Here is a 21831-nt window from a genome sequence, read left to right as displayed (position 1 = left end):
TGAGGTCATCAGTCCCCTAGACTTAGAACTACTTAAACCTAACCAACCTAAGAACATCACACACATCCATGCCCGAGGCATGGAGTTAACCATTTAATTGTAACACACGCTAAACTCTTGATTTTAAAAAGCTGCATCATCGCAAATTTCACACGCTAAGTTGATACTTGTCCACCGTCATTGCTCAATATGTACCAACATAATGAAATAAGTGTCATAAAGCTTGACTTACCACTTGGAAAAATGGCTCTAAGCACTATGGGACCTAACATCTTTAGCCGAGCGGTCTAAGGCGCTGCCGTCATGGACTGTGCGGCTGGTCCCTCGGGCATGGGTGTGCGTGTTTGTGCTTAGGATAATTTAGGTTAAGTAGTGTGTAAGCTTAGGGACTGATGACCTTAGCAGTTAAGTCCCACAATTAAAAAAAAAAAAAAAAAAAAAAAAAAAAACCTAACATCTGAGGCCATCAGTCCTCTAGAACTTAGAACTACTTAAACCTAACTAACCTAAGGACATCACACATATCCATGTCCGAGGCAGGATTCGAACCTGCGACCGTAGCAGTAGCGCGGTTCCGGACTGAAGCGCCTAGAACCGCTCGGCTACAGCGGCCGACCTCAAAACAGAGTGATCCTAATGTATTGTTAGTACTCAAAACTGCTGTTGTTGTTGTAGCCGAAGATTGTGAAACTACGTATGAGTGCTGTTAAGATAATGTGAGTGTCACGGCCTCAGAAGCGAACGGGTGCGGCGTTAGCGAGGGAGCAGCTGGCCTCTCGCTGTCACTTCGAGGTCGCGGCAGCAGCAGCGGCGGCGGCGCAGGGGTCCGTGACGCAACGCCCCAGTACCAGCCAAGCCATCGGCCACCCGACCTGTCGACGGTAGCGGACCACAACGCCACGCCACGCCATTCCTCACTTCAGTAAATATAGTACATTTTTGAGTTAGCGATTGTGTACTTCCAAGAACTGAACCAGTTTGGTCCTTTAGGAATTAAATTACAATGAAATGAAAACCCTTAGCTGCATATAGGCGTTGATATAAGTCAACGGGGACTGTTGAAAATGTGTGCGCCGACCGAGACTCGAACGCGGGATCTCCTCCTTACATGGCAGACGCTCTGCCCATCTGAGCCACCGAGGACGTACAGCATAGTGCGACTGCAAGGACTTATCTCTGGCACGCCTCCAGTGAGACCCACATTCCCAACTTATTGTCCCGCACTATATTCATAGTGCCCCTGCCCATTAAATCCATTACTCGCGGCTTTACTGCCGATTCCAGTAAGAGTTCGAGCACTGTTTGTGTATCCGCACAGAAGAAGATGGTCAAATGGCCGGTGAGCCTTCGGACATGTCCGAAAGGACAGATACCATCTTCATATACACTACTGGCCATTAAAATTGCTACACCACGAAGATGACATGCTACAGACGCGAAATTTAACCGACAAAAGAAGATGCTGCGATATGCAAATGATTAGCCGGTGGCGACACCTACAACATGCTGACATGAGGAAAGTTTCCAACCGATTTCTCATACACAAACAGCAGTTGACCGGCGTTGCCTGGCGAAACGTTGTTGTGATGCCTCGTGTAAGGAGGAGAAATGCGTACCATCACGTTTCCGACTTTGACAAAGGTCGGATCGTAGCCTATCGCGATTGCGGTTTATCGTATCGCGACATTGCCGCTAGCGTTGGTCGAGGCCAATGACTGTTAGCAGAATATGGAATCGGTGGGTTCAGCAGGGTAATACGGAACGCCGTGATGGATCCCAACGGCTTCGCATCACTAGCAGTCGAGATGACAGGCATCTTATCCGCATAGCTGTAACGGATCGTGCAGCCACGTCTCGATCCCTGAGTCAACAGATGGGGACGTTTGCAAGACAACAACCATCTGCACGAACAGTTCGACGACTTGGACTATCAGCTCGGACACCATGGCTGCGGTTACCCTTGACGCTGCGCCACAGACAGGAGCGCCTGCGATCTCTACATCTACATCCACACTCCGCAAGCCACCTGATGGTGTGTGGCGGAGGGTACCTTGAGTACCTCTATCGGTTCTCCCTTCTATTCGATGGTGTACTCAACGACGAACCTGGGTGCACCAATGGCAAAACATTTTTTCGGATGAATCCAGGTTCTGTTTACAGCACCATGATGGTCGCATCCGTGTTTGGCGACATCGCGGTGAGCGCACATTGGAAGCGTGCATTCGTCATCGCCATACTGGCGTATCACCCGGCGTGATGGTATGGAGTGCCATTGGTTACACCTGTCCGTCATCTCTTGTTCGCATTGACGGCACTTTGAACAGTGGACGTTACATTTCAAATGTGTTACGACCCGTGGCTTTACCCTTCATTCGATCCCTGCGAAACCCTACATTTCAGCAGGATAATGCACGACCAGATGTTGCAGGTCCTGTACGGGCCTTTCTGGATACAGAAAATGTTCGACTGCTGCCCTGGCCAGCACATTCTCCAGGTCTCTCACCAATTGAAAATGTAGGCCGATCAACCGGCTCGTCACAATACGCCAGTCACTACTCTTGATGAACTGTGGTATCGTGTTGAAGTTGCATGGGCAGCTGTACCTGTACATGCCATCCAAGCTCTCTTTGACTCAATGCCCAGGCGTATCGACGCCGTTATTACGGCTAGAAGTGGTTCTTCTGGGTACCGATTTCTCAGGATCTATGCACCCAAATTGCGTGAAAATGTAATCACATGTCAGTTCTAGTATAACATATTTGTCCAATGAATACCCGTTTATCATCGGCATTTCTTCTTGGTGTAGCAATTTTAATGGCCAGTAGTGTATATACCCATAGGAAGTCACACAAGAACTTAGATGCTCAATTTCAATCGATTGTTGGACGTAGTAGAATTCGATTTGAGTCCCTGCACGTAAACTTCTACGAAGTTTGGAAACTGAGAGACAGGTTCTGGCAGAAGTGAAGTTGTGCCCGCGAAAGGTGAGCGTACAGATTGGAGTCCAGGTGTGGAAGACAATTTTAATTTGCTAGCAAGTTTAAAAGATACTGACGAACGACAAGTAAAGTACTTTGGAATAGGGAAGTACATGAAATAAATTCGCAGCTGCGAATACGATCGACCATCATCTGTATATGGGAATGACAACAATGAAAATTACTGTCGTACCTGGACTCGAACGCGGATTTCCCGCTGTACGCGCGCGGTCTCCATAACCACTCTGGCTGTCCATGCACGACATGAATGCATATCCGAAGGGAGATCACATCGTTCTTCTTAATAACAAAGACACTTCAGTATAGTGTTTATCCGCCGAATTTCAATAAAAAGGTCCTCCCCTGTAAGAGAATTACAAAATGGTTCAAATGGCTCTGAGCACTATGGGACTTAACTTCTCAGGTCATCAGTCGCCTAGAACTTAGAACTAATTAAACCTAACTAACCTAAGGACATCACACACATCCATGCTCGAGGCAGGATTCGAACCTGCGACCGTAGCAGGCTCTCGGTTCCAGACTGTAGCGCCTAGAACCGCACGGCCACTCTGGCCGGCCAAAACAGTGGTGATGCAGTGGTTAACAAGTCAGGCGGCAGACTTCTATGAGGAGGGTATTCAAAAACTGGAACAAAGTTATGGCTAGTGGCTCAATATTGACGGAAATTATGTAGAAAAGTAGATTAAGGTACAGGCTTTCATGTAAAAATGAAATTATTGGTATATCATAGCACGTCTTTTTTAAATTTCAAAACGATACTTACTTAAAAAACACGCCTCGTATCTAGTCAAATTTACAAAGGTCTTGGCAGTATGGACCCACTTATCCGTATGACTCTGGACTCCCTCTGGCCTAAATGCGTGCATTTATTCGGTTGCAAAAGGTGTGAAAGTCGTTATATCCCCTCCTGAGATAAGATGGCCCACAACTGTTCCACCTGGTCCTCAATATCTTGAGTGCTGGCACTGGAACCGAGATGGCGTCCTAGGTGTCCCCACACAGCTTCTATCCGGGACATATTTGGGCATATTGCTGGCCCTGGGAGTAACTCAACGTCACGCATAGAGTCACGTGCCAAGTATGGACGAATATTGCCCTTCAACTTTTATGGTCCTGTCTTCCTCAGTTGCGTGTAATATTACGGTATATTAACAATTTTTGCTTATGGACCGTCTGACAGCAACTGAATAAAACACAATTTTAGTGCCATACGCGTTTCGCCTTTATTTTCTGCAAGGCATCACCAGTGGCCTGGAATATGTACATATGTTAGCTATTTAATTTACATTTTGTCATTGTGCCTATAGGTTATAAACAGTTCTGGTGGTTGGTATTTCCTATTAAGTAGTGATGTTTTGAACTGTACTTACAGGTTGGCACTAAAATTGTGTTTTATTCAGTTGCTGTCAGACGGTCCACAAGTAAAAATTATTAATATACCGGAATATTGCCCTGTTGAAAAGTAGCAACACGATGCTGTCGCTCGAGAGGTAACGCACGAGGATGCAAGATGCCCGTGATACACAGTTGTGCTGTCAGAATTCTCTCAGTATCTCTGGAGTCATAGCTAATCACTACCCACACCACGACGGCATGAGTAACACCGCTGTGGCTCTGCAAAGCACTGGAAGACTAGAATCTAGGTCCCCGCCATATTTGTCAAAACGGTCATCCGGGGTAGTGCAGAACCGCCGGATTGACCTCCAAATCTTTGGACATAGTACACTCACCGGTCAACGTTATTATGAGAATGTACTCCATCCGCATGTGCGTTTTTTCAGGGATACATTCGGCCCTAACTTCATCTTTACCGAAGACGAGGCGCGACCACGCAGTGGAGGACATCTTCCAATGAGAGGATGTTCGGCAAACGGACTGCCCGTCTCCCTCACCTTAAATCGCATCGAGTATGTGTGGGATGTGGAGCTTCTTGGCCGAGAAGTAGCGGCTCCAGGCCTGCTAACACGACAGTGTCCGGGAGAACGGTGTACTGATCACACGTCCCTCCACACCGTATCCATAAGACACCATTGACTGCTGGATGACACGGCGGTCGGTCGGACCCGATTGGCCCGTCTGTGGCCAGAACGGCGGAGAATTAAAGTGATCAGATGTTTATTCACACGATTGTGGAATCATACACATTACACTATCAATAAACGTCGTCGCAGTGATAGAGTACGAGGAATATTGGCAAACAAAAGTGCAGGTCAACGTGAAATTGTTGTACTATGTACGGCATTTGCGTACAGTCGCGTAGTGTGCGCCAACCTCCACTTGTACGAATACGGGAGTGTGCGCGGTTGCTGCCTTCCCTCCCTGATCCCTTCCCCGTAAACACGACGTTGCTGCCGCCCTGGCCAGGTCTTCAGTTCACCTGGCCGAGTAATATCATTTTTGAGACACATCAGTGTTTACGGAGCTGATGCTACTTTTTTCTAGCTCGCAAACAAGTCAGAAGAAAATAAAACTACGTAATTAGCACAAAAATGATAACAGTATAGAGATTTAATGGAGCTGCTTCGTCTAAGCAAAGTATATTGGTCAAGTTTCAGCAGTAAATACAGCGACAGCAGCTACATTGCACTGCCACTGGGCTTGGCCAGCGGAAACACTCAACGAATGTCGTTGAGGGAATGTGGAATATTCGCCGCTTATTGGCCCATATCATTAACATCAATTTGAAGTGCGTTTTTGAAACAAATACCATGTTCGAACATTGTGAAACACATCGAAGGAAATTATCTATTGACACGTGACCAGTACTCAAATTGCGTGCCTATGCAGTATAGTCTCAGTTGTGCGACTTGATTCGTAATTTTCTGTCAGAAAAGTCGCAGTTTGTTGTAGTTGTCAGGAAGTCACGTAGTCAGACCGAAGTGATATCTCGGATTTCCAAGGAAGTGTTATAGAGCGTCTACTGCTCCTAATCTATATAAACCGTTTAAGAGACCATTTCAGCAGTTCTCTTAGATTACTTACAGATTACGATGTCGTTTACAGTCTAGTGTAGGCACCAGAAGATCAAACTGAACTGCAAAATGATTTAGACAAAATATCTGAATGGTGTGAAAAGTGGTAATTGACCCAAACAATAAAAAGTGTGTGGGACTCCACATCACGACTAAAAAAATCCGTTAAATTGGTGTTACACCTTAAATCACACAAATTTAGAATGTCGATTCAACTAAATACATAGGGGAGGGACAGCCAAGAATGCTACACGTGTGCAGTGTTCATTTCATCCCCATCGATGCTCAAGTCGTCGACGTGGCGTCAGATCGAAAGAGTTGCACTCGGCGAACGGTCCTCCCGACGGGAGGCCCTAGTCACACGACTTCTTTTTTATTCCATTCAATGCGATCTCCTTTCTCCACCTTACTGGGAGGGCCTGTATGCCCGTATGGTCGACGTCGGAGGCAACGTCTTCCTGCACCAATAACCTCCTCACTGCCTCCCGCGGAGTGCATCCTTCATTGCGCCAAACAGATGGAAGTCTAAAGGTGCGAGATCTGGGTTGTCGGGTGGATCATGAAGAATAATGCGAAGAAGTCTAGTGAGCTCGGGTGCTCGGACCTGTGTGAGGCCTTGTTTAGTCACGGAAAAGGAGACGTTCGTTTGCGTTTTCATAGCAATGAACACGCTGAAGTCGTTTCTTCAGTTTCCTGAGAGTAGCATAATATACTTCAGAGTTGATCTGTTGCGCCATGAAGGAGAACATCAAACAGAATAGCTCCTTCAGAGTCCCATAAGACCATCGCCATGATTTTACCAGCTGAGGGTGCGGCTTTGAACTTTTTCCTCGGAGGGGAGGTGGTGTGACACTATTTCATGGATTGCCGTTTCGTTTCAGATTCGAAGTGATGAACCCTCGTAACGAGGACGCAGTACTGCTCGGATGGTCCATCGTTGATCTTTATGGTCTTCTGTTGGGCGGCGAGGAAACAGCGGGCTCACAGCTTTGAGTATCCCAACTGGTGGACCAGTGAGTCAACACTCCCAACTGAGACGTCCGATGGGGCTCTGTTGATCTCCACGAATGAGTGTGTCCGCACGTTCTAACACTGCAGGTATCACAGATGTGTGCGATCAGCCGGTACGCTGGAGCTGGGATGTTTGCGCGACTTTGTTGCGATGATGACAGTCGCCTCGCCCAACGACTCAGAGTGCTTTTGTTCACTGCCCGATTCTGTAGACATTCTGCAAGCACCTACGAATATCTGCCACAATCTGGTTTTCCGCAAAAAGAAACTCAGTGACAGCTCTCTGCTCGGAACGGCCGGCGGTGGTGGCCGAGCGGTTCTAGGCGCTACACTCTGGAACCACAAGACCGTTACGATCGCAGGTTCGAATCCTGCCTCGGACATGGATGTGTGTGATGTCCTTAGGTTAGATAGGTTTAAGAAGTTCTAACTCTAGGGGACTGATGACCTCAGAAGTTAAGTCCCAGTGCTCAGAGCCATTTGCTCGGAACGCATCTCCGTTACAGTCGCCATTTTGAAGGTTTCGTATAGCGCCGCCACCTATCGGAACTACAGGGGCTGAAACGGGAATATTCCAAGATGTCCCACAAAAAAATTTTGCATTTTTTCCAACTGGAACTGACGGAGAAAAAAATTTGTTGCAATATTTACTAAACGCCCTCGTAGTTTCCTCGTCGCTTCACGCGGCCGGAACGACGCCAGGCGTCAGTCTGTTTCACCTTGGGCAGTGTATATATATTTCCCAACTTCTGCCTTCCCCTGCAGAGCGTGTACGAGAAGTGCAGATTCGGACTGTTTTCTAGATCCTCCCCTCTCTCTCTCCCACCCCTCTCCCTCTCCCCCCTCCCTCTCTCTCCCTCCCCCCTCTCCCTCTCCCTGTGTGTGTGTTTGTGTGTGTGTGTGTGTGTGTTTTGCACTATAGCTTTGAAATGCCTGGAATAAATTCAACCAAACTTTGCACAAAATGGCTGGAGGAAGACACCCCTGGCACCTTTCTGTGCCGGGCTACGAAAGTGGTGAAATGTATAAGTAACTCTGGAACGCTTGAAGAAAATTTAAGCAAATTCCATGCACACAATTCCTACTATCTGGGAAAAAGTACTGTGGGGTTAAGATACCCCAAGCGTTCCTAGGATTGGGTTTGGAGTGGGTAAAAGTGGCATGTAAACTAACCGATACGTAATGTTGCTAGGCTAACTCGAGATATTTCCTACGACATTAAGGGTACTTTATGTTGAACAGAACAGAACTCTATACTCTCGACTAAAGGGAATTAATACTGCAGGTGATTGCTATCCAGTGCCTTGTTCCGACAAATTATTTATCTGCCTACAGACATAAATACAAATATTGATGTTTATAAAAGGACCAGGGAGTGTCGTGATAAGGTGTAAGTGATGGATAAATCAACTGTAAAAAGTTGACATTCTCACATATTTTTCGTTCCCTACTCTATTGTGGGTAGACTCATACAGAGTCACGGACTTTTTAGCCATATTTCAGACGAACTCTAATAGTGCGGCAGAGGGTGTCACTGTTGGGTAAAATTTGGGAGGGTGTCTCCAGTTCCAACATCTGGCTTACAACCGAGGGAAACCTCCCGAAGACCTTGGTCTGAATGATGGTATGAGAACTAGGGTCAATATGTCCCTGTCAAAAAATGGAGGTCTAGTGTCTGTGGAAGTTAAAATCGATGACTTGCTCGACATGTTCACTGTACCTACATCGCCACCGAATGTGTGTGAACTCCTAAGGGACCAAATTGCTGAGGTCATCGGTCCCTAGACTTACACACTACTTTCAAGTAACTTAAACTAACTTAAGCAGAGGACAACACACACACTCATGCCCGAGGGAGGACTCGAACCTCCAGCGGGAGGGGCCGCGCAGTTCGACATGGTGCCTCTAACCGCGCGGCCACTCCGCGCGGCACATCGTTACGACTTAGCAGAGAGATATTGTAGAACAAACTTTGTTCTTTTCAGAGAAACGTCCCAGTGTCTTTGCAGTGGAAATATTTAATAGGGAATCTCCAGTTCAGGTATTCTCCTGATACCCAAGAGAAAAGTTCCGGGAACCTTGTTCGGAAACACGGAGATTGGAACTATTTTAATTTATTTCTGGGTCACCGTTGACTTTTATCCCAGCCGACACTTAAAGTTTTGTCTTTATGTAAGAGTTAACAAAAAAGATGGATGGCTGCGGTAGGGCGGAGCCCATTAAGCCAATTGTAGTTAATGCTGTTGTACCACTGTTTATTTATGATCGATTCTTATTTGGTTAGGAGACAGTTTGCAACACTGGTTGATGGGAGGAAGATGTTAAATTTCTTATCTGTGTCCTGTTCCATTGTACAATCTGACTGACATATCAGGAATTCCTGGTGTGGTGGAGTCCTTTACTTTCAGTGCCAGCTGATGTAGTCTGTCTGTTCTTTCTTTCCCCTTGGATCATCCCATGTTCTGGCTGGTGGAGTTGATCTGTGAAGGATCTCGTTTACCCTTTCATTATTTGCAAACTACTAGTTGAAGAAGTCTGATGCAGCTTCGAGAATGACGTGAGAGGCGTATTTGTATTTGAAGTTAGGTATCTGAAGTTCCTAAGTTCGTGCTGAAAGAGAGTTCATGGATCCAGGGCGTTACAATCTATTGACTCGCTATGTAGCGCATTTCTCCTTGAATCTACCCCGTATTTTTTAATATTGAGAGTTTCGTGTAGTGAAACCACAGAAAACTGAAATCTGGATAGCCGAACTGGGATTTGAACCGTCATCCTCCAGCATACAAGCCCAATGCCTTATCTACTACACTGCCTTACGTTCTGCTAGCGGCTGTAGCCTTCATAACAGCAGTAACTGGCAGCACGTCTTTCCCTCATGTCGTAACGGAGAGATGTAGAGATAACAGCCACGCAACCCAAAGGATTTACTGTCTGCTGTCGAAAGCTCAACGGGATCTGCCAGCCGCGTCGCGAACGTGCGAGGGAGGATTTCACCGAATCAGAGCGCACATCACTACTCCAGTACGGAAACAGCAGCTGCGCTATAAATAACAGCACGCAGCGCGGAAAATTAGGCAAGTTTCGTCCTGGCGACGAGGCCGGGGTGACGTTGATTTCCTCTTGTGTTGATTTGTGTCTTCCTGCGTGACTTTGCGTCTCCCAAGCAGGAAACGAATTACTGAAATTTCCTTCGCTAAGCTGGGGAGATCACTGAGTCATGGCTCCTAACAACACCAGCCAAACAGCAAACTATTACTAAATGGATGCTCCGTAGTAATGTTGCTTGCAACTGCACTGAGCGAGGGCAATTCAGTAAAAAAGAGAATCTTCTTTTCTCTCGTACATATGACGCGTCGTAAGCAGAAATGGTCAGCGCACTTTGCAATACAAAAATGCATTGTGTGTTTTGTTCACAATTAGTAGTCGAGGACTTCAGTTTATTTTTTGTCTGCAGCAATGTACTACATAAACTTCGGTGAAAAAAATGCTGCATGAATCAGTCGTTCTTTGGTAGTTAAAATACCAGCTGATTTGATCAATCTGTATGGTACAAGACTCAAACATGGAAGTTCCAGTTAAACCCGTATCAACTATTTTAGATTTGACAGTGAGAAACCGGACAGTAATTTCGTAGCCCACCTTGTTATCCAGAGACCAACAGCGGTTGAAAATCGACCATCTTCTGCGACCTTCATCATAACATAAATTCACTGTAGTATCGTATACGTTCCTAGCTCTTTGATCGTTCTGCGAGGGTGACAGCTTATAGATGCTGCCTCAAGCTGTTATGGACGGACGTTACGGGACGTTGGAACAATGGGAAGCCACTGACTGCGAAGTAATAATAATGTGTTTTTTCGATTGAATCATTTTTGTTTTTCAGAGAGACCATATCACGGTAGAACTCAACGGAGCGACAACGGGGAGACAGCTGGTGCTGTGATGAGGTTTGATGTACCATGCTGTGTTCATACGGAAGCTTGAGTGTTTTGAAGTGACTGAAGAATGGCACTGATTAATCTGCAAACTGACTATAACAAAATCTCCAAATGTGACAGTTACAGTGCAAACTTGTTTTTCTTGGAGGTTATACTTTTTTCGTGGCGACTTCACACTGATTGACGGCGTATCTGTTCTCCACCACTGTGGAAGATTACAACAATAGCCACATCTTCACGAAAGGGTACTTACTACCTGACTCCTAGTCGACATCAATAATGGACGTTAATGTGGTCACACTTGGTTCGGAAGCAATCAGCATGAATCCCTACAAAGGAACCCAATTTTCGTCTCGGAAATTTGTCTGGCAAGGAGAGTTGTGGTATACAGTGCATGATCGCCAAATATGAGACAATACGTCGAGTTCAATCTGTCAACTCTCTGAAGTATTTCGTGAAATTTTTCCACTGTAGATGTCAATCACTGCATTGGATAGGAACGCTAAGCTCTGCAGCCCCTTGGATCCTAATCGTTAGTATAGCCAAGGTGCCGTAATCAGTTTTCACTCCTCTTCTTTCCTCAACAACACAAACGCAAACCCATACATTACACGTATCCATTACAGTCATCTACACTTGCCAGATGCGCTTATAATACAAAGATTAAAAAGTTCCTGAACGGAAGGCACCACTCGAAATAATTTCCAACTTGAAAGATGAACAACCTCTCGAGGTTTCCCGACAGTCTATTTCATTTCTCTCTTAGCAACTCATGATACATGATTAGAAGTGTGTCGTTTGATGAAAGCAGTACCGATCACCTCTTAGCCTGTTCAGAATCACAATTCTAATCACACGGTGTTTACAAGTAATTATGGAAATTCATCTTTACTCCAGTTCATACATTGTCATTACAGCTTAGGCCAAGAATAATGACAGAATATTGTTCGAAATTTTTTGTTTGATCAGAAGAGTGTTACGCAGTAAATTGCAAGGACAGACTAAAATATTTCTGCGAGAACAGCAGGCTGTTGTGTGGATTCTACTCGGGAGGGATATAGCAGACTGAAAAAACGTACTGCCGTATTGAAGATACACGATGAGGCTACGCTGCAGACACTCGATCACGACGTTGTTGTAGAGCATGACTCAATATTATGCTTTTGTTGGTTTTTCTATTATCACTTGATTTCAAACGACGGAGAGGATTTGGAGTAGTCTCAGGAGCACTTCATTTCACGAAGTGTACCTAAATACCACTTCCGGCACTCATCTAAACTTCTGCATCCAGAGGAGTCAAAGGTAGTTAAAGACTACAAGGACATCAGCACCGACTGCCACATAGTGCAAGTTCGGTGAGCACCATCCGCCTCAGATGACTGACGCTGCTATGTGAGACAAATGAAACACTAGAGAACATTGATCCAAGAGAAGAATGGAAGAAGAGCTGCAAAACGTCTACACCTTTGTAATGATGCAATAAGTAAGATAGGCTCATACCTCACTGGAAAGCGATGGATGATGTTGGAGGAGACGAGGAGGGACTGGGCCATGCTGGGAGATCACGACAGCACAGGACATTCAAAATGACCTGCTGTATGATTTTTACACATGTGAATTAAGAAATGTTACTCTTTCTGAGGTCTTATGAGAATAGTTCCTTTAGTTATTTTCTGGAAGTGTTTGTTTCAGTTCCAAAACACCAATGTGCACATTTCAACTGACACAGGAGATGTGGGGAAATGATTGCAATCAGAGATTACTTTTTGCTAATGGACTGTGAATAATTTCACTCTGGACGCCTTACAGACTGTTAATTTCTCTGATGAACCAACGATCACAAATTATGGCGTAGTGAACAGTCGTAAGATGTTTTGTGTCGTCTCATTACTACTATAGAGTCTGTTGCACCATGGGAAGCAAGGAGAGGATGTTGTTTAATGGGCAGTATCCTCTTTCTATAACACAACTGCACGCTTGTATTAGCAGAATTCTTTATTAACCAGAACAGAAAACTACTTATCTTAAGCTAGTCCATGTTAGCCTCACTGCTGGTGAAATACAAGTCCCATTATGCAGACTACTCTGGTCGCTATGTGCTGCCTGAGACAGAGACTCTGATTGCGCCTGCAACTGCAAGTGACTGGGCTACGACTGATGACTCGACTCTGGCTGCGACTGACTGGGACCTCCGATCTGTGACGGCTATCTAAATATTGGCGGTCGAGTGGGCGTTGGCGGCTCGTTTCTTGCGAGTTTGGCCTCTCTCCTGATGGGCTCACTTGCTCTGGCGCCTCCTATCGATCTTCTCGCTGCTTCTTTGCCGACCGGAGTGCTGGCGACAGCTTACGCCAGCACAGTATGCATTATTGGATCATGTCGATCTTCTAAAGATGTGGTCTACTAACATGTGGTGTGGGATCCTTGAAGTCGTCGATCCAAACTACTTTGCAGTACTCTGAGAGGTAATAAGTGTAGAGTCGTTATCATTGAAAGTTTAGGTGCTCTCCTTGAAAATGTCAGTGCAGGTATTGCAAGCTACACGTCGGAGCACGATGGTCACCCAGCTCGTCCTTAGTGTGATGATGAGCAGTAACTGAACAACAGATCTGAAAGACGGTTATGATGCTGCTGTCATTAGTCTTGGCCATCACTGTCACCCTATTTAATGCCAGTAGATTTCTATTTGGAATGGTACCTAAAGAATCGTGTTTATGTCACCAAACCTGAAACCCCATATGACTTCAAACAACGCAATTTCTTGCTCCATGAGCCTACCATCGTTATATACAGTTATGTACAATATGTTGCAACGACTCCTAAAACTTTGAACGTTTCTAGCTCCCTAACTAAAGTTGATAAACTCTTGATGTAAACTGATTTTTGCACAATTGGTTTAACTAAATTAGTTACGCGTTACAAAAACAATGTTGCGTTAAAAATTATAAGTCGTTGCTGTAGCTCTCACGTAACCAAACTGTGCAGCATAATTAAAAGAGCGCTTCTTCGAAGAGCCGTAATTCTCTCCCATTGCGACACATAAGTTTAAAATTGGCTCAAACGTGCTTACGACCTTTCTGTGCAATGGTGCAAAAGCGTAGGGCCCTGCTACGCCACACTCGGGCTCGGCGACGCTTCAGACAGCAAGGTGTCGACACGTACGAAAAAGGGCCACAGTTCAGAAGTTCATGTCACGTGTAAAGTGGGTTAATGACGTCACATTAGAACCAAATTTCACCACAACTCTGGTCACAGGTTCCGTGTACGTGTCCCAAGATGGTAAAGCCGTCACGCTCCCTCTTACCCACATTTCACTCCCTTTTTTGGAGGTCAAAACCGCGATGCTCAACGCTGAAACCATGCGGTTCTCTTATGGGTGGCCGAGGAAAACATTTCACGCGCACCACCACTCACAACCGACATGTAAAGGCCTTAGGAGATGACATAAAGGGCGTAAAGGAAACCGCCCCTTCCATTGGGATGTTGATCATCATACATCTCGTGGTTGAAAACGACAGTTCACAATTCGATTACCAATAGGACGACGTTCTTGACAACCTTTGACACTGCTGACACCCTGCGGACGACTCAACACTTCTCTAAGGACATCGAGAGCCGCGCGGGATTAGCCGAGCGGTCTTAGGTGCTGCAGTCATGGACTGGGCGGCTGGTCCCGGCGGAGGTTCGAATCCTCCCTCGGGCATGGGTGTGTGTGTTTGTCCTTAGGATAATTTAGGTTAAGTAGTGTGTAAGCTTAGGGACTGATGACCTTAGCAGTTAAGTCCCATAAGATTTCACACACATTTGAACAACATTTGACATCGCGAGCCAGCAACCCCACTGAACGCGATCACACCCCTTTGGAGCGCAGTGCGACATCAGGTTTTGCTCTAGTGTACAGGGTGAAGCCAGTAGATACCGTTAAAATACATTCGACGAAATTTGAACACGATTCAAAATTGAAAAGAGTATGTTTTTTCAGCCCTCCTGTGCCGCGCCCCGCTGTGGCGTTATCACTGAGGTACGCAGCATTGACACACGCGTGAATAAAACGGCAAAGGGTCGTTCTAAGACCCTCAGTTCGGCAGCACTCTCCGTGCCGCCCATCCGCCTTTGCTGAGCACTCTTAAAATGAACCTCCAAGGAGACAACCTATGATGAAGTCCTAGGACCTTGCAGATAAGGAACCATTTCGACACTCCTCCAATTCCAGATGGCCTACTACCAGGCGCAAGAGCAGCAGCTTAGCCTGCTTGCAGGCACCTAGGACTCTAATTACGGGTTCTGTCTGTGCCGGTGGATTTTTAAAGTGCTCAACAAACGTGGGCAGGTGGAACTGGGGGTGTTTCAAAACTAGGTGGTTTTAGAGGGACCCTTTTCCGTTTTTTCCACGCATGCGTTAATGCTTCACCTCTTCTTAATCACGTCACAGGAAGGGCGGAACAGGAGGCCTGAAAAAGTATAAACATCCTTTGCTGCTTTGGTTCACCAGAGCAAAAATAGCTGTCGCACTGCACTCCAAAAGGGTACGTTCAGTTTAAATATGGCTGCGGCCACGATGTCCTTAGAGAAGGACTGAAGCGTCCAGGACGTGACAGCAGTATCAAAAATTGTCTAGAACGTCATCCTGTTGCTCATCGCACTGTGAACTGTCATTTTCGAATGCGAAATGTGTAGGAATCAGCGCCACAACAAAAGGAGTGGTTTCATTGTAGCCCTTTATGCCACTACCTAAGGACTTTTCGCGTTGATTCTGCGTGGTGGTGTGTCTGGAATATTTTCCGCAACTACCCATAAGAAAATAACGTGATTTCAGTGCTGGGTGTCGCAGTTCTGACCTCCATTGCAGAGGCGTCAAAAGAAGTGATGAAGTGTGGATAAGAAATGGTTGTGAAGATAGTCTGATCCTGTGACACGTCCACGGTGCCGTTTGGCAGAATTATGACGAAATATGGTGCCAATGTGACACAGCAAACCCACATTACACCTCTATGAACTTCTATGCACTGGTCTTTCGTCGCATATGTTGATGTTTGAAGCGTTGCCGAACCACAGGGTGACGTCGCAGAGCGCCACGCTTTTGCATCATTACAGAGGGAGGTAGGAGGCACCTATGAGACAAACTTCAAACTTAAGCGTCTCAATAGGAGACAGTTACGAGTTTTCGAAAAAGTGGTTCTTTAATTGTGTTGCGCAGTTTACGTAAATAAACTGTGTTCATAAATCGACAGAAATATAGCATTTCTTAGGTTCAACTATCTGAATAAATATTACTTTCACTTATTACCTTACAAATTATTTGCACAGACAAACACTGTGTCTGAGATACGCTGTATATGTGCTGGACAAAATTGAATTGCACAGTTTAGCAGATGCAACATTGAATAGGATTGCAACTAGGGAAGTAATGCAGAACTAGGTGATCTTTTTATTCGTTTTAAAAATAAGTTTTATTTCGAAATTGTAAAATAAGTATTACAAGCCTAGACGGAGTAGTGTAACATATCACTTTGCTGAAGTGATGTGTTGCACAAGCATTTTTACAACCGACGAATGATGATTGCCGTTATAAAAGATTTATTTCCGTACTACAATAGATAATCTAGAGTTTGGATATATGTTTTATTTATGCTCATGTATCATGATATGGATGGACGCAGCGTATCTACAAGCTGGAATGACGATAAACATCGTACCACAGTCGCGGCACCTGGTGGTCGGGCGGTTTATTCCGTATCGTCGGATCCTGCCTTGGAGGTGCGAGGTGAGCCACAGAGAATCTTTGACGTAACAGGGACAAGAGTAAACTTGCTGTATAGACACTTCCGATTGGAATCCGTTAATTAAGACAGACTGTTTTTGGTTTTTATCCTTATCAATGTTTTTTTCGCTGTTCTAGATAATGTAACAACTTTGAAACGCACAGTTATTGTAGACAGGACGTTGTTAATGAGAAACTACAAATTTATTTCGACAGTTGGATGGTGGACTTGTACTCCTAACTTCCAGCAGTGACTGCAGCACTTCGACAAACGAAGTTCGATCACAAGAGGTTAGCAAGTGCGGTGAAATAGTAAACCGAGCAAGCTTGAATAATAGGAAGTCTTAGCACCCCGATCAGACTTTACTAAGCCACTCGATATCACGGTACAGAACCATCGAACCGTTGCAACGAGCAAAATGACGATGACAATGATGAATACGTTGTCTCATTCTCCCGATTGCGGAAATCCAAGAAATGTTGCGAGTATTAGGCGATGTAGACAGAGTGGCATATGGAGGTTTGGATCGATCCGTGGAGCGTCCATGGATAGCCGACATAGTTAAGGTGACCGCTCACGGTACGCGGTAAATCCGGGTTCGAGTCCTTTAAGGAACCAATTTTCATGTGTCAATAATAGCTATTATATCTCTACCCTAATACAGCTGATGGGCAACGGCCTTGCCACAGTGGATACACCGGTTCCCCGTCAGATCACCGAAGTTAAGCGCTGTCGGGAGTGGCCGGCACTTGGATGGGTGACCATCCGGGCTGCCATGCGCTGTTGCCATTTTTCGGGGTGCACTCAGCCTCGTGATGCCAATTTAGGAGCTACTCGACCGGATAGTAGCAGCTCCGGTCCAAGAAAACCATCGTAACGACCGGGAGAGCGGTGTGCTGACCACACGCCCCTCCTATCCGCATCCTTATCTGAGGATGACACGGCGGTCGGGAGTGGCCGGCACTTGGATGGGTGACCATCCGGGCTGCCATGCGCTGTTGCCATTTTTCGGGGTGCACTCAGCCTCGTGATGCCAATTGAGGAGCTACTCGACCGAATAGTAGCAGCTCTGGTCCAAGAAAACCATCGTAACGACCGGGAGAGCGGTGTGCTGACCACACGCCCCTCCTATCCGCATCCTTATCTGAGGATGACACGGCGGTCGGGAGTGGCCGGCACTTGGATGGGTGACCATCCGGGCTGCCATGCGCTGTTGCCATTTTTCGGGGTGCACTCAGCCTCGTGATGCCAATTGAGGAGCTACTCGACCGAATAGTAGCAGCTCTGGTCCAAGAAAACCATCGTAACGACCGGGAGAGCGGTGTGCTGACCACACGCCCCTCCTATCCGCATCCTTATCTGAAGATGACACGGCGGTCGGATGGTCCCGACGGGCCACTTGTGGCTATCGTAAATTGAAATGCTGGTACGTCAAAGCCGGTGTAACCGCCAGAGTGTTGAATGCAAGCATGCAAACGTGCATGCATTCTGTTGTACAGGTGACGGATGACAATTTATGGGATGAAGTTCGATGATTGTTGTTCTTGGTCGGTCTGTAGAAGGACAGTTAATGCTGTTTGTGCATGACGCTGAAGTTGTCGTTCGATGATGTCCCATGAGCGCTCGATTGGTGATTGAGGTGTAGAGCATGTTGGGTTACAACAGTGATGTGTGGGGGGCGTCACCCTGTTGCAAAGTGCTCCCTGGAATGCTTTTCGTGAATGGAAGCACAGGAAGCCGAATCACCAGATTGAGGTACAAATATGCAGTCAAGGTGCATGGAATAGCCACGAGGGTGCCCCTGCTGTCATACGAAATCTCACTCCAGACAATAAGTGCAGGTGAAGGTCCACTGTGTCTACCGAGCAGACAGGTTGGATGCAGGCCCTCAACTGGTTCTCCTTCTAACCAACACATGGCCGGCACTGCAGAAATACTTGGCAGGAATTAAGCTGCCCTTCAGTCAGCTCTCGCTTGACACCAATGAGTCCGTGGTTTGAGGCGACATGTCACTGATCAAGAGGCGCCTCCCGCCGGAGGTTCGAGTCCTCCCTCGGGCATGGGTGTGTGCGTTGTTTTCAGCATAAGTTAGTTTAAGTAGTGTGAACGTCTAGGGGCCGATGACCTCAGCAGTTTGGTCCCTTAGGAATTCACACACATTTCAATATTTGACGCCAATGAAATCGCAAATATCGGTGGTATGGTGTCAGTGGAATGCACGTTAGAGGTGTCTGTCTTGGCGCTGTCCTTGTAGCAACCGACTAGTAACAGTTCATGGTGTCGCTGTGGTGTCAACTGCTGCTCAAATTGCTACTGCAGATGACGTAAGATCTGACAGAGCCTTACGCCGAACACGATGATGTCCCCTCTAAGTAGTGCCACGTGGCCGTCTGGAGTCTGGTCTTATTGCGACCATACAATATCGTGTCCACCGCTGCCAGCAGTCTTGGTCAGTGGCTACATTCCTGCCAAATGTTTCTGCAGTATCGCAGACGGAACATCCTGCTTCTGGTAGCCCTATTACACGATGTCGATCAAACACAGCGAGGTACTGATAATGGCGTCTTAGTCGCATTCTTGGCTAACATCACCTCACCACGTCCAGTCTCACAGGCAAGTAACGCTCACGACCGTTGCAGCGTGTATTCAAAGCAAACCTGATTTCCATCATCGTATAAACAGAAACGCGCGTACAGGCTTTAGTTTATGTCGCACAAGTCGTTCTTCGTGTTTCGATTTTTTTCTGTCAGTGTAGTAAACAAACGGATCCATACCTTCATCTCACGGTTCCTAGTGTAAGTAGGCTGTTTAGGTTTTTATGTTGGTAACGCCACGTAGCGCTCTGTATGAAACACACTGACTGTGCTGTGTGCAGTCTGTGGCTGGTTGGCATTGTTGGAATATTCGCTATTGTAGTGTTGGGCAGTTGGATGTGAACAGTGCGTAGCGTTGTGTAGTTGGAGGTGAGCCGTCAGCATTGGTGGATGTGGGGAGAGAGACGGCAGAGTTTTGAGAGCAGACAATCTGGACGCGTGTCCGCCAGAAAAAGGAAATTTGTAAGATTGGATGTCATGAACTGATATATATATATATATATATATATATATATATATATATATATATATATATATATGACTTTTGAACTCTATTAAGGTAAATGCATTGTTTGTTCTCCATTAAAATCTTTCATCTGCTAACTATGCCTATCAGTAGTTAGTGCCTTCAGTAGTTAGAATCTTTTATTTAGCTGGCAGTATTGGCGCTCGCTGTATTGAAGCAGTTTGAGTAACGAAGATTTTTGTGAGGTAAGTGATTCATGAAAGGTATAGGTTATTGTTAGTCAGGGCCATTCTTTTGTAGGGATTATTGAAAGTCAGGCTGCGTTGCGCTAAAAAAAAAATAAAAAATATTGTGTCAGTTTAGTGTTGATCAGAATAAATAAAGAGAGAAATGTCTGCCGCGCGGGGTTAGCCGAGTGGTCTAGCCGCTGCAGTCATGCACTGTGCGGCTGGTCCCGGCGGAGGTTCGAGTCCTCCCTGGGGCATGGGTGTGTGTGTTTGTCCTTAGGATAGTTTAGGTTAAGTAGTGTGTAAGCTTAGGTACTGACGACCTTAGCAGTTAGGTACCATAAGATTTCACACACACTTGAACATTTTGAGAGAAATGTCTGAGTACGTTCAGTTTTGCTCAGCAGTTTGAAAATCAAATTACGTAGAAGTTTTCCAGCACTGCCATTTATAAATTTTTCCAAGGGGATGTTTCACTAGTACATCTGCTGTTGTAAAGGACGTATTTGTCCAAAAATGTGTTAGACGCTACATCCTGAGCTAGACCATCACTCTGTAACCCTTTGGTCACTCAATACGCCTTGAAAAGACACTATTCGAACATGAATCGTGCACATAAGACTGGAGGAAGGTACGAGATTGGCGTCCCGCCGGTATCAAGGTCACTGGCGCATTGACCCAGACCAGCAAGCAAAGGAGAAGAAATGGGCTGTTACCTATGTGTGCTACCGCTAAAGACTGCATATCATTCCTCATTCTTTGAATGCTGTAATTTATGACTGCAATTATCTGTCACCTTATTTATGTCATTTCATTGTAAGCTAGCCATTTTTTGTTACTGTTTTTGTGGAATAATTAAAAAATTCAGGGAAGTACACGCCTACCTTACTTCAGTGGAGCACCACTTCCGTATGTAGTGGAGGGGCCAGGCCGGTTGTGCAGGTTACGGAGTACGGGGTGCGGCGGCTATCCATTCACGCCTCGGCTGGCGTCCTATTTCTGCGCGACGGCGTTTCGACGTGCGCCACGTCACCTCCTCAAGGAGCGGCTTACCCCGTTCGTTTTCAGCACACGACTACAAAAATACGGCGGCTGACCCGTCTCTGTTACGGCAGCGCTCCTTGGCAGAGAGGGGGATGAATCACGGGGCAAGGTGCCTCAGCCGTGGGAGTGTCTGGCTTGACAGACCATTCACACGGCCGGACCAAACAGTTCTGTGAGAAGACCTCTGAAAGCGGGCTGTGGGGGTACAGGGCACGTTCATACAAAATACAGTTCGGGGACTGCTGTGTAGAGTATTTATATTGCATCTCAGAGTTCATTTATCTCCAGTTTCCACTGCTTAATGATCTTTGTTTAACAATGAGCTACGTATGCTTCGGTAAGAGAGGAAAAAATTAGCACGTTTATTCAAAACCCAGTTACTTTGCCTCGGTACTACTACTACCTCGCGCTATCATTTACAAAAATGGCTCTGAGCACTATGGGACTTAACTTCTAAGTCATCAGTCCCCTAGAACTTAGAACTACTTAAACCTAACTAACCTAAGGACATCACAAACATCCATGCCCGAGGCAGGATTCGAACCTGCGACCGTAGCGGTAGCGCGGTTCCAGACTGTAGCGCCTAGAACCGCTCGGCCACTCCGGCCGGCTATCATTTACAGTACAGCCTACAATGTACAAACCTTTCTATCCATTATAATTACATCACTAGTCGTAGAAAAAAGATCTGAAATTTTACTGCAAGGTGCGTTTCAGTCGCACAACGTGCGGTATATTTCTCGCACCACATGAAGTGGTGGCTGTTACAATATCTAAAAGCCAAACATTTCCACTTACTGCACACTTTTACTAACGTG

The 21831-nt window shown here is 46.1% G+C and overlaps 1 protein-coding gene and 1 pseudogene across 2 annotated transcripts in view; one reads left to right on the top strand and one right to left on the bottom strand.

Moving 5' to 3' along the window:
• Positions 1-21831, bottom strand: part of LOC126470606 (uncharacterized) — a 370403-nt gene that overhangs the window by 174863 nt on the left and 173709 nt on the right. The gene's annotated exons all lie outside the window — the stretch shown is intronic.
• Positions 17353-17471, top strand: LOC126421750 (5S ribosomal RNA; annotated as a pseudogene).

Source organism: Schistocerca serialis, chromosome 1, assembly GCF_023864345.2.
Source record: "Schistocerca serialis cubense isolate TAMUIC-IGC-003099 chromosome 1, iqSchSeri2.2, whole genome shotgun sequence".
NCBI classification, from domain to species: Eukaryota; Metazoa; Arthropoda; class Insecta; order Orthoptera; family Acrididae; genus Schistocerca; species Schistocerca serialis.
This window is presented reverse-complemented; position numbering and strand designations above follow the sequence as displayed.